Raw genomic sequence first — 12,738 nt, 5'->3', positions numbered from 1 at the left:
TCTCTCCCCACAGTCTGTCAGACCCCACACTAATCCCACTGTCCCACTCTCTCCCCACAGTCTGTGTCAGACCCCACACTAATCCCACTGTCCCACTCTCTCCCACAGTCTGTGTCAGACCCCACACTAATCCCACTGTCCCACTCTCTCCCCACAGTCTGTGTCAGACCCCACACTAATCCCACTGTCTCACTCTCTCCCCACAGTCTGTGTCAGACCCCACACTAATCCCAGTGTCCCACTCTCTCCCCACAGTCTGTGTCAGACCCCATACTAATCCCACTGTCCCACTCTCTCCCACAGTCTGTGTCAGACCCCACACTAATCCCACTGTCCCACTCTCTCCCCACAGTCTGTGACAGACCCCACACTAATCCCACTGTCCCACTCTCTCCCCACAGTCTGTGTCAAACCCCACACTAATCCCACTGTCCCACTCTCTCCCCACAGTCTGTGTCAGACCCCACACTAATCCCACTGTCCCACTCTCTCCCACAGTCAGTGTCAGACCCCACACTAATCCCACTGTCTCACTCTCTCCCACAGTCTGTGTCAGAAACCACACTAATCCCACTGTCCCACTCTCTCCCACAGTCTGTGTCAGACCCCACACTAATCCCACTGTCGCCCTCTCTCCCCACAGTCTGTGTCAGACCCCACACTAATCCCACTGTCCCACTCTCTCCCCACAGTCTGTGTCAGACCCCACACTAATCCCACTGTCCCACTCTCTCCCCACAGTCTGTGTCAGACCCCACACTAATCCCACTGTCGCCCTCTCTCCCCACAGTCTGTGTCAGACCCCATACTAATCCCACTGTCCCACTCTCTCCCACAGTCTGTGTCAGACCCCACACTAATCCCACTGTCCCACTCTCTCCCCACAGTCTGTGTCAGACCCCACACTAATCCCACTGTCCCACTCTCTCCCCACAGTCTGTGTCAAACCCCACACTAATCCCACTGTCCCACTCTCTCCCCACAGTCTGTGTCAGACCCCACACTAATCCCACTGTCCCAGTCTCTCCCACAGTCAGTGTCAGACCCCACACTAATCCCACTGTCTCACTCTCTCCCACAGTCTGTGTCAGAACCCACACTAATCCCACTGTCCCACTCTCTCCCACAGTCTGTGTCAGACCCCACACTAATCCCACTGTCCCACTCTCTCCCCACAGTCTGTGTCAGACCCCACTCTAATCCCACTGTCCCACTCTCTCCCCACAGTCTGTGTCAGACCCCACACTAATCCCAGTGTCCCACTCTCTCCCCACAGTCTGTGTCAGACCCCACACTAATCCCACTGTCCCACTCTCTCCCACAGTCTGTGTCAGACCACACACTAATCCCACTGTCCCACTCTCTCCCACAGTCAGTGTCAGACCCCACACTAATCCCACTGTCCCACTCTCTCCCACAGTCTGTGTCAGACCCCACACTAATCCCACTGTCCCACTCTCTCCCACAGTCTGTGTCAGACCCCACACTAATCCCACTGTCCCACTCTCTCCCACAGTCTGTTTCAGAACCCACACTTCAGAACCCACACTAATCCCACTGTCCCATTCTCTCCCACAGTCTGTGTCAGAACCCACACTAATCCCACTGTCCCACTCTCTCCCACAGTCAGTGTCAGACCCCACACTAATCCCACTGTCCCACTCTCTCCCCACAGTCTGTGTCAGACCCCACACTAATCCCACTGTCTCACTCTCTCCCCACAGTCTGTGTCAGACCCCACACTAATCCCACTGTCCCACTCTCTCCCACAGTCTGTGTCAGACCCCACACTAATCCCACTGTCCCACTCTCTCCCACAGTCAGTGTCAGACCCCACACTAATCCCACTGTCCCACTCTCTCCCCACAGTCTGTGTCAGACCCCACACTAATCCCACTGTCTCACTCTCTCCCCACAGTCTGTGTCAGACCCCACACTAATCCCACTGTCCCACTCTCTCCCCACAGTCTGTGTCAGACCCCACACTAATCCCACTGTCCCACTCTCTCCCCACAGTCTGTGTCAGACCCCACACTAATCCCACTGTCCCACTCTCTCCCCACAGTCTGTGTCAGACCCCACACTAATCCCACTGTCCCACTCTCTCCCACAGTCTGTGTCAGACCCCACACTAATCCCACTGTCCCACTCTCTCCCCACAGTCTGTGTCAGACCCCACACTAATCCCACTGTCCCACTCTCTCCCTCAGTCTGTGTCAGACCCCACACTAATCCCACTGTCCCACTCTCTCCCACAGTCTGTGTCAGACCCCACACTAATCCCACTGTCCCACTCTCTCCCCACAGTCTGTGTCAGACCCCACTCTAATCCCACTGTCCCACTCTCTCCCCACAGTCTGTGTCAAACCCCACACTAATCCCACTGTCCCACTCTCTCCCCACAGTCTGTGTCAGACCCCACACTAATCCCACTGTCCCACTCTCTCCCCACAGTCTGTCAGACCCCACACTAATCCCACTGTCCCACTCTCTCCCCACAGTCTGTGTCAGACCCCACACTAATCCCACTGTCCCACTCTCTCCCACAGTCTGTGTCAGACCCCACACTAATCCCACTGTCCCACTCTCTCCCCACCCACTCTCTCCCCACAGTCTGTGTCAGACCCCACACTAATCCCACTGTCCCACTCTCTCCCCACAGTCTGTGTCAGACCCCACACTAATCCCACTGTCCCACTCTCTCCCACAGTCTGTGTCAGACCCCACACTAATCCCACTGTCCCACTCTCTCCCACAGTCTGTGTCAGACCCCACACTAATCCCACTGTCCCACTCTCTCCCACAGTCTGTGTCAGACCCCACACTAATCCCACTGTCCCACTCTCTCCCACAGTCTCTCCCACACTAATCCCACTGTCCCATCTCTCCCACAGTCTGTGTCAGACCCCACACTAATCCCACTGTCCCACTCTCTCCCCACAGTCTGTGTCAGACCCCACACTAATCCCACTGTCCCACTCTCTCCCCACAGTCTGTGTCAGACCCCACACTAATCCCACTGTCACTCTCTCCCACAGTCGTGTCAGACCCACACTAATCTGTCCCACTCTCTCCCCACAGTCTGTGTCAGACCCCACACTAATCCCACTGTCCCACTCTCTCCCACAGTCTGTGTCAGACCCCACACTAATCCCACTGTCCCACTCTCTCCCCACAGTCTGTGTCAGACCCCACACTAATCCCACTGTCCCACTCTCTCCCCACAGTCTGTGTCAGACCCCACACTAATCCCACTGTCCCACTCTCTCCCCACAGTCTGTGTCAGACCCCACACTAATCCCACTGTCTCACTCTCTCCCCACAGTCTGTGTCAGACCCCACACTAATCCCAGTGTCCCACTCTCTCCCCACAGTCTGTGTCAGACCCCACACTAATCCCACTGTCCCACTCTCTCCCACAGTCTGTGTCAGACCCCACACTAATCCCAGTGTCCCACTCTCTCCCACAGTCTGTGTCAGACCCCACACTAATCCCACTGTCCCACTCTCTCCCACAGTCTGTGTCAGAACCCACACTAATCCCACTGTCCCATTCTCTCCCACAGTCTGTGTCAGAACCCACACTAATCCCACTGTCCCACTCTCTCCCACAGTCAGTATCAGACCCCACACTAATCCCACTGTCCCACTCTCTCCCCACAGTCTGTGTCAGACCCCACACTAATCCCACTGTCCCACTCTCTCCCCACAGTCTGTGTCAGACCCCACACTAATCCCACTGTCCCACTCTCTCCCACAGTCTGTGTCAGACCCCACACTAATCCCACTGTCCCACTCTCTCCCACAGTCAGTGTCAGACCCAACACTAATCCCACTGTCCCACTCTCTCCCCACAGTCTGTGTCAGACCCCACACTAATCCCACTGTCTCACTCTCTCCCCACAGTCTGTGTCAGACCCCACACTAATCCCACTGTCCCACTCTCTCCCCACAGTCTGTGTCAGACCCCACACTAATCCCACTGTCTCACTCTCTCCCCACAGTCTGTGTCAGACCCCACACTAATCCCAGTGTCCCACTCTCTCCCCACAGTCTGTGTCAGACCCCATACTAATCCCACTGTCCCACTCTCTCCCACAGTCTGTGTCAGACCCCACACTAATCCCACTGTCCCACTCTCTCCCCACAGTCTGTGACAGACCCCACACTAATCCCACTGTCCCACTCTCTCCCCACAGTCTGTGTCAAACCCCACACTAATCCCACTGTCCCACTCTCTCCCCACAGTCTGTGTCAGACCCCACACTAATCCCACTGTCCCACTCTCTCCCACAGTCAGTGTCAGACCCCACACTAATCCCACTGTCTCACTCTCTCCCACAGTCTGTGTCAGAAACCACACTAATCCCACTGTCCCACTCTCTCCCACAGTCTGTGTCAGACCCCACACTAATCCCACTGTCGCCCTCTCTCCCCACAGTCTGTGTCAGACCCCACACTAATCCCACTGTCCCACTCTCTCCCCACAGTCTGTGTCAGACCCCACACTAATCCCACTGTCCCACTCTCTCCCCACAGTCTGTGTCAGACCCCACACTAATCCCACTGTCGCCCTCTCTCCCCACAGTCTGTGTCAGACCCCATACTAATCCCACTGTCTGTCCCACTCTCTCCCCACAGTCTGTGTCAGACCCCACACTAATCCCACTGTCCCACTCTCTCCCCACAGTCTGTGTCAGACCCCACACTAATCCCACTGTCCCACTCTCTCCCCACAGTCTGTGTCAGACCCCACACTAATCCCACTGTCCCACTCTCTCCCCACAGTCTGTGTCAGACCCCACACTAATCCCACTGTCCCATCTCTCCCACAGTCGTGTCAGACCCCACACTAATCCCACTGTCCACTCTCTCCCACAGTCTGTGTCAGAACCCACACTAATCCCACTGTCCCACTCTCTCCCACAGTCTGTGTCAGACCCCACACTAATCCCACTGTCCCACTCTCTCCCCACAGTCTGTGTCAGACCCCACTCTAATCCCACTGTCCCACTCTCTCCCCACAGTCTGTGTCAGACCCCACACTAATCCCAGTGTCCCACTCTCTCCCCACAGTCTGTGTCAGACCCCACACTAATCCCACTGTCCCACTCTCTCCCACAGTCTGTGTCAGACCCCACACTAATCCCACTGTCCCACTCTCTCCCACAGTCTGTGTCAGACCCCACACTAATCCCACTGTCCCACTCTCTCCCACAGTCTGTGTCAGACCCCACACTAATCCCACTGTCCCACTCTCTCCCACAGTCAGTGTCAGACCCCACACTAATCCCACTGTCCCACTCTCTCCCACAGTCTGTGTCAGACCCCACACTAATCCCACTGTCCCACTCTCTCCCACAGTCTGTGTCAGACCCCACACTAATCCCACTGTCCCACTCTCTCCCACAGTCTGTTCAGAACCCACACTAATCCCACTGTCCCACTCTCTCCACAGTCTGTGTCAGACCCCACACTAATCCCACTGTCCCACTCTCTCCCACAGTCAGTGTCAGACCCCACACTAATCCCACTGTCCCACTCTCTCCCACAGTCTGTGTCAGACCCCACACTAATCCCACTGTCCCACTCTCTCCCCACAGTCTGTGTCAGACCCCACACTAATCCCACTGTCCCACTCTCTCCCACAGTCTGTGTCAGACCCCACACTAATCCCACTGTCCCACTCTCTCCCACAGTCAGTGTCAGACCCCACACTAATCCCACTGTCCCACTCTCTCCCCACAGTCTGTGTCAGACCCCACACTAATCCCACTGTCTCACTCTCTCCCCACAGTCTGTGTCAGACCCCACACTAATCCCACTGTCCCACTCTCTCCCCACAGTCTGTGTCAGACCCCACACTAATCCCACTGTCCCACTCTCTCCCACAGTCTGTGTCAGACCCCACACTAATCCCACTGTCCCACTCTCTCCCCACAGTCTGTGTCAGACCCCACACTAATCCCACTGTCCCACTCTCTCCCTCAGTCTGTGTCAGACCCCACACTAATCCCACTGTCCCACTCTCTCCCACAGTCTGTGTCAGACCCCACACTAATCCCACTGTCCCACTCTCTCCCCACAGTCTGTGTCAGACCCCACTCTAATCCCACTGTCCCACTCTCTCCCCACAGTCTGTGTCAAACCCCACACTAATCCCACTGTCCCACTCTCTCCCCACAGTCTGTGTCAGACCCCACACTAATCCCACTGTCCCACTCTCTCCCCACAGTCTGTCAGACCCCACACTAATCCCACTGTCCCACTCTCTCCCCACAGTCTGTGTCAGACCCCACACTAATCCCACTGTCCCACTCTCTCCCACAGTCTGTGTCAGACCCCACACTAATCCCACTGTCCCACTCTCTCCCCACAGTCTGTGTCAGACCCCACACTAATCCCACTGTCCCACTCTCTCCCCACAGTCTGTGTCAGACCCCACACTAATCCCACTGTCCCACTCTCTCCCACAGTCTGTGTCAGACCCCACACTAATCCCACTGTCCCACTCTCTCCCACAGTCTGTGTCAGAACCCACACTAATCCCACTGTCCCATTCTCTCCCACAGTCTGTGTCAGAACCCACACTAATCCCACTGTCCCACTCTCTCCCACAGTCAGTATCAGACCCCACACTAATCCCACTGTCCCACTCTCTCCCCACAGTCTGTGTCAGACCCCACACTAATCCCACTGTCTCACTCTCTCCCCACAGTCTGTGTCAGACCCCACACTAATCCCACTGTCCCACTCTCTCCCCACAGTCTGTGTCAGACCCCACACTAATCCCACTGTCCCACTCTCTCCCACAGTCAGTGTCAGACCCCACACTAATCCCACTGTCCCACTCTCTCCCCACAGTCTGTGTCAGACCCCACACTAATCCCACTGTCTCACTCTCTCCCCACAGTCTGTGTCAGACCCCACACTAATCCCACTGTCCCACTCTCTCCCCACAGTCCACTCTCTCCCCACAGTCTGTGTCAGACCCCACACTAATCCCACTGTCCCACTCTCTCCCCACAGTCTGTGTCAGACCCCACACTAATCCCACTGTCCCACTCTCTCCCACAGTCTGTGTCAGACCCCACACTAATCCCACTGTCCCACTCTCTCCCCACAGTCTGTGTCAGACCCCACACTAATCCCACTGTCCCACTCTCTCCCACAGTCTGTGTCAGACCCCACACTAATCCCACTGTCCCACTCTCTCCCCACAGTCTGTGTCAGACCCCACACTAATCCCACTGTCCCACTCTCTCCCACAGTCTGTGTCAGAACCCACACTAATCCCACTGTCCCACTCTCTCCCCACAGTCTGTGTCAGACCCCACACTAATCCCACTGTCGCCCTCTCTCCCCACAGTCTGTGTCAGACCGCATACTAATCCCACTGTCCCACTCTCTCCCACAGTCTGTGTCAGACCCCACACTAATCCCACTGTCCCACTCTCTCCCCACAGTCTGTGTCAGACCCCACACTAATCCCACTGTCCCACTCTCTCCCACAGTCTGTGTCAGAACCCACACTAATCCCACTGTCCCACTCTCTCCCCACAGTCTGTGTCAGACCCCACACTAATCCCACTGTCCCACTCTCTCCCCACAGTCTGTGTCAGACCCCACACTAATCCCACTGTCCCACTCTCTCCCCACAGTCTGTGTCAAACCCCACACTAATCCCACTGTCCCACTCTCTCCCCACAGTCTGTCAGACCCCACACTAATCCCACTGTCCCACTCTCTCCCACAGTCAGTGTCAGACCCCACACTAATCCCACTGTCTCACTCTCTCCCACAGTCTGTGTCAGAACCCACACTAATCCCACTGTCCCACTCTCTCCCACAGTCTGTGTCAGACCCCACACTAATCCCACTGTCGCCCTCTCTCCCCACAGTCTGTGTCAGACCCCACACTAATCCCACTGTCCCACTCTCTCCCCACAGTCTGTGTCAGACCCCACACTAATCCCACTGTCCCACTCTCTCCCCACAGTCTGTGTCAGACCCCACACTAATCCCACTGTCGCCCTCTCTCCCCACAGTCTGTGTCAGACCCCATACTAATCCCACTGTCCCACTCTCTCCCACAGTCTGTGTCAGACCCCACACTAATCCCACTGTCCCACTCTCTCCCCACAGTCTGTGTCAGACCCCACACTCATCCCACTGTCCCACTCTCTCCTCACAGTCTGTGTCAAACCCCACACTAATCCCACTGTCCCACTCTCTCCCCACAGTCTGTGTCAGACCCCACACTAATCCCACTGTCCCACTCTCTCCCACAGTCAGTGTCAGACCCCACACTAATCCCACTGTCTCACTCTCTCCCACAGTCTGTGTCAGAACCCACACTAATCCCACTGTCCCACTCTCTCCCACAGTCTGTGTCAGACCCCACACTAATCCCACTGTCCCATTCTCTCCCCACAGTCTGTGTCAGACCCCACTCTAATCCCACTGTCCCACTCTCTCCCCACAGTCTGTGTCAGACCCCACACTAATCCCACTGTCCCACTCTCTCCCACAGTCTGTGTCAGACCCCACACTAATCCCACTGTCCCACTCTCTCCCCACAGTCTGTGTCAGACGCCACTCTAATCCCACTGTCCCACTCTCTCTCCACAGTCTGTGTCAAACCCCATACTAATCCCACTGTCCCACTCTCTCCCCACAGTCTGTGTCAGACCCCACACTAATCCCACTGTCCCACTCTCTCCCCACAGTCTGTCAGACCCCACACTAATCCCACTGTCCCACTCTCTCCCCACAGTCTGTGTCAGACCCCACACTAATCCCACTGTCCCACTCTCTCCCCATAGTCTGTGTCAGACCCCACACTGATCCCACTGTCTCACTCTCTCCCCACAGTCTGTGTCAGACCCCACACTAATCCCACTGTCCCACTCTCTCCCACAGTCTGTGTCAGACCCCACACTAATCCCACTGTCCCACTCTCTCCCCACAGTCTGTGTCAGACGCCACTCTAATCCCACTGTCCCACTCTCTCTCCACAGTCTGTGTCAAACCCCATACTAATCCCACTGTCCCACTCTCTCCCCACAGTCTGTGTCAGACCCCACACTAATCCCACTGTCCCACTCTCTCCCCACAGTCTGTCAGACCCCACACTAATCCCACTGTCCCACTCTCTCCCCACAGTCTGTGTCAGACCCCACACTAATCCCACTGTCCCACTCTCTCCCCATAGTCTGTGTCAGACCCCACACTGATCCCACTTTCTCACTCTCTCCCCACAGTCTGTGTCAGACCCCACACTAATCCCAGTGTCCCACTCTCTCCCCACAGTCTGTGTCAGACCCCATACTAATCCCACTGTCCCACTCTCTCCCACAGTCTGTGTCAGACCCCACACTAATCCCACTGTCCCACTCTCTCCCCACAGTCTGTGTCAGACCCCACACTAATCCCACTGTCCCACTCTCTCCCCACAGTCTGTGTCAAACCCCACACTAATCCCACTGTCCCACTCTCTCCCCACAGTCTGTGTCAGACCCCACACTAATCCCACTGTCCCACTCTCTCCCACAGTCAGTGTCAGACCCCACACTAATCCCACTGTCTCACTCTCTCCCACAGTCTGTGTCAGAACCCACACTAATCCCACTGTCCCACTCTCTCCCACAGTCTGTGTCAGACCCCACACTAATCCCACTGTCGCCCTCTCTCCCCACAGTCTGTGTCAGACCCCACACTAATCCCACTGTCCCACTCTCTCCCCACAGTCTGTGTCAGACCCCACACTAATCCCACTGTCCCACTCTCTCCCCACAGTCTGTGTCAGACCCCACACTAATCCCACTGTCGCCCTCTCTCCCCACAGTCTGTGTCAGACCCCATACTAATCCCACTGTCCCACTCTCTCCCACAGTCTGTGTCAGACCCCACACTAATCCCACTGTCCCACTCTCTCCCCACAGTCTGTGTCAGACCCCACACTAATCCCACTGTCCCACTCTCTCCCCACAGTCTATGTCAAACCCCACACTAATCCCACTGTCCCACTCTCTCCCCACAGTCTGTGTCAGACCCCACACTCATCCCACTGTCCCACTCTCTCCCACAGTCAGTGTCAGACCCCACACTAATCCCACTGTCTCACTCTCTCCCACAGTCAGTGTCAGACCCCACACTAATCCCACTGTCTCACTCTCTCCCACAGTCTGTGTCAGAACCCACACTAATCCCACTGTCCCACTCTCTCCCACAGTCTGTGTCAGACCCCACACTAATCCCACTGTCCCACTCTCTCCCCACAGTCTGTGTCAGACCCCACTCTAATCCCACTGTCCCACTCTCTCCCCACAGTCTGTGTCAGACCCCACACTAATCCCACTGTCCCACTCTCTCCCACAGTCTGTGTCAGACCCCACACTAATCCCACTGTCCCACTCTCTCCCCACAGTCTGTGTCAGACCCCACTCTAATCCCACTGTCCCACTCTCTCCCCACAGTCTGTGTCAAACCCCACACTAATCCCACTGTCCCACTCTCTCCCCACAGTCTGTGTCAGACCCCACACTAATCCCACTGTCCCACTCTCTCCCCACAGTCTGTCAGACCCCACACTAATCCCACTGTCCCACTCTCTCCCCACAGTCTGTGTCAGACCCCACACTAATCCCACTGTCCCACTCTCTCCCACAGTCTGTGTCAGACCCCACACTAATCCCACTGTCCCACTCTCTCCCCACAGTCTGTGTCAGACCCCACACTAATCCCACTGTCCCACTCTCTCCCCACAGTCTGTGTCAGACCCCACACTAATCCCACTGTCCCACTCTCTCCCACAGTCAGTGTCAAACCCCACACTAATCCCACTGTCCCACTCTCTCCCCACAGTCTGTGTCAGACCCCACACTAATCCCACTGTCCCACTCTCTCCCACAGTCCTGTATCAGAATTGGATTTACGCCACACACAAAAAAAAAAGCATTTTCTTGCCCATAAAGACTTTACAAAGTGTCACTTAGAAGACACTGTAAAGATGTGCAAGAAGGTCTTGTGGTCACATAAGATTAAACTGGAACATTTTCACCTCAACATGCAGCAGTACCTGTGACATAAATGCAATAGTGTGCATCAGCCAGGTTACACCATCCCCACTGTAAAGTATGGCGGAGGTAGCATTGTGTTATGGGGAAGGGTCCAGGAATCTGGTCAGGAATGATGGAAGTGAATGCTGCTAAATACACAGATCCCGGATAAAAAACAGCATCTGCCAGAAAGTTTAAACTAGAAAGGAAGCTAGTCTTTCAGCAGGGTAACGACCCAAAGCACACTGCCAGAGTAACCATGGGGAGGCTTCAAATGAAGAAAATGGATGTTGGAGAGAGGCCCAGTCAGAGTCCTGACCTTGAGCCAATCGAACATCTTTGGCAAGACCTCAAGAATGCTGTGCCCTGCCATTCCCCAACTAACCTGCCATAGCTTCATGAATTTTCCAAAGAGCAAAGGGGAAATCTCGCTCAATCATATTGGGAAGCTAATAGACTACTGGCATAGACTACTATGCAAATAGACTACTGGCTGTGGTAGCTGCAAGCTGTGCTTCAGCTCAGTTCTGCGCAAAGGGAATGAATGCTTTCGAACTGCTGACATTTCAATTCTTGAGGTTTTAGTTTTTCATGCTTCAAAGTTTTCATGTTTTTTGGGCTCCACTGTGAAATAAGGAGCACAAAAAACAATCTGTTAAATTGATCAAAATCCTTAGTTGTAGAACTCATTTATGTGAACAAAAGGTTGTGGGCTGAATATTTTTTCCAAGGCTGAATACACATATATACAGTACATACATATTTCTTGCTATTTCTTATTGTAGTTCATAGCTTTTTATTGTTATGTATTGCAATGTGCTGCAACACAACAAATTTCACAACATATTCCAATAATATCCAGACGAGAAAATCTGTGGATGCTGGAAATCCAAACAACACACACCAAATTCTGGTGGGACTCAGCAGGTCGGGCAGCATCTATGGAAAAGAATAAACAGTCGATGTTTTAGGCTGAGACCCTTCATCAGGAAGTCCTTTTGACAAATGAACTCGAGTACTTTGCATCAGTCTTCACTGTGGAGGACACTAGCAGTGTGCCAGATGTTGAAGTGTGTGAAGGAAGAGAAGTGAGTGCAGTTACTATTACAAGGGAGAAGGTGCTCAAAAAGCTGAAAGACCTAAAGGTACTTACTGTAAGTCACCTGGGCCAGATGAACTGCACCCTAGGGTTCTGAAAATGATACTGAAAGAGATTGTGGAGGTATTAGTAACGATCTTTCAAGAATCATTGGACTCTGGCAACGCTTCCCAAATGTCTAACCTTCCAATAATTTTTGTTTTATTGTATGCTCTCTCTTTGAGTTTTATGTTAGCTATGAACTCTCTTATCAGTGCAGGTTGTGTCATCCTTCCTTTGAGTACTTCACCTTTGGAATGTATATATCCTGTGCACTCCAAATTGTTCTCAGAAATTCCAGCCATTGCTTCTCTACTGTCATCTCACGTAGTGTTCCTTTCCAATTAATTTTGGCCAGCTCCTCTCTCATGCATCCGTAATTTCCATCACTCTTCTGTAATACTGATGCAGCTGACTTTAGTTTCTTCTCAAATTGCAGGGTGAATTCTATCATATTATGATCACTGGCCCTTTAAGAGTTCCTTTACTTTAAGCTCCTTAATCAATTCTTGTTCATTGCACAATACCCAATCCAGAAGA

This window comes from Mobula hypostoma, chromosome 10, assembly GCF_963921235.1.
Source record: "Mobula hypostoma chromosome 10, sMobHyp1.1, whole genome shotgun sequence".
Lineage (NCBI taxonomy): Eukaryota > Metazoa > Chordata > Chondrichthyes > Myliobatiformes > Myliobatidae > Mobula > Mobula hypostoma.
Note: the sequence above shows the minus strand (reverse complement) of the source record.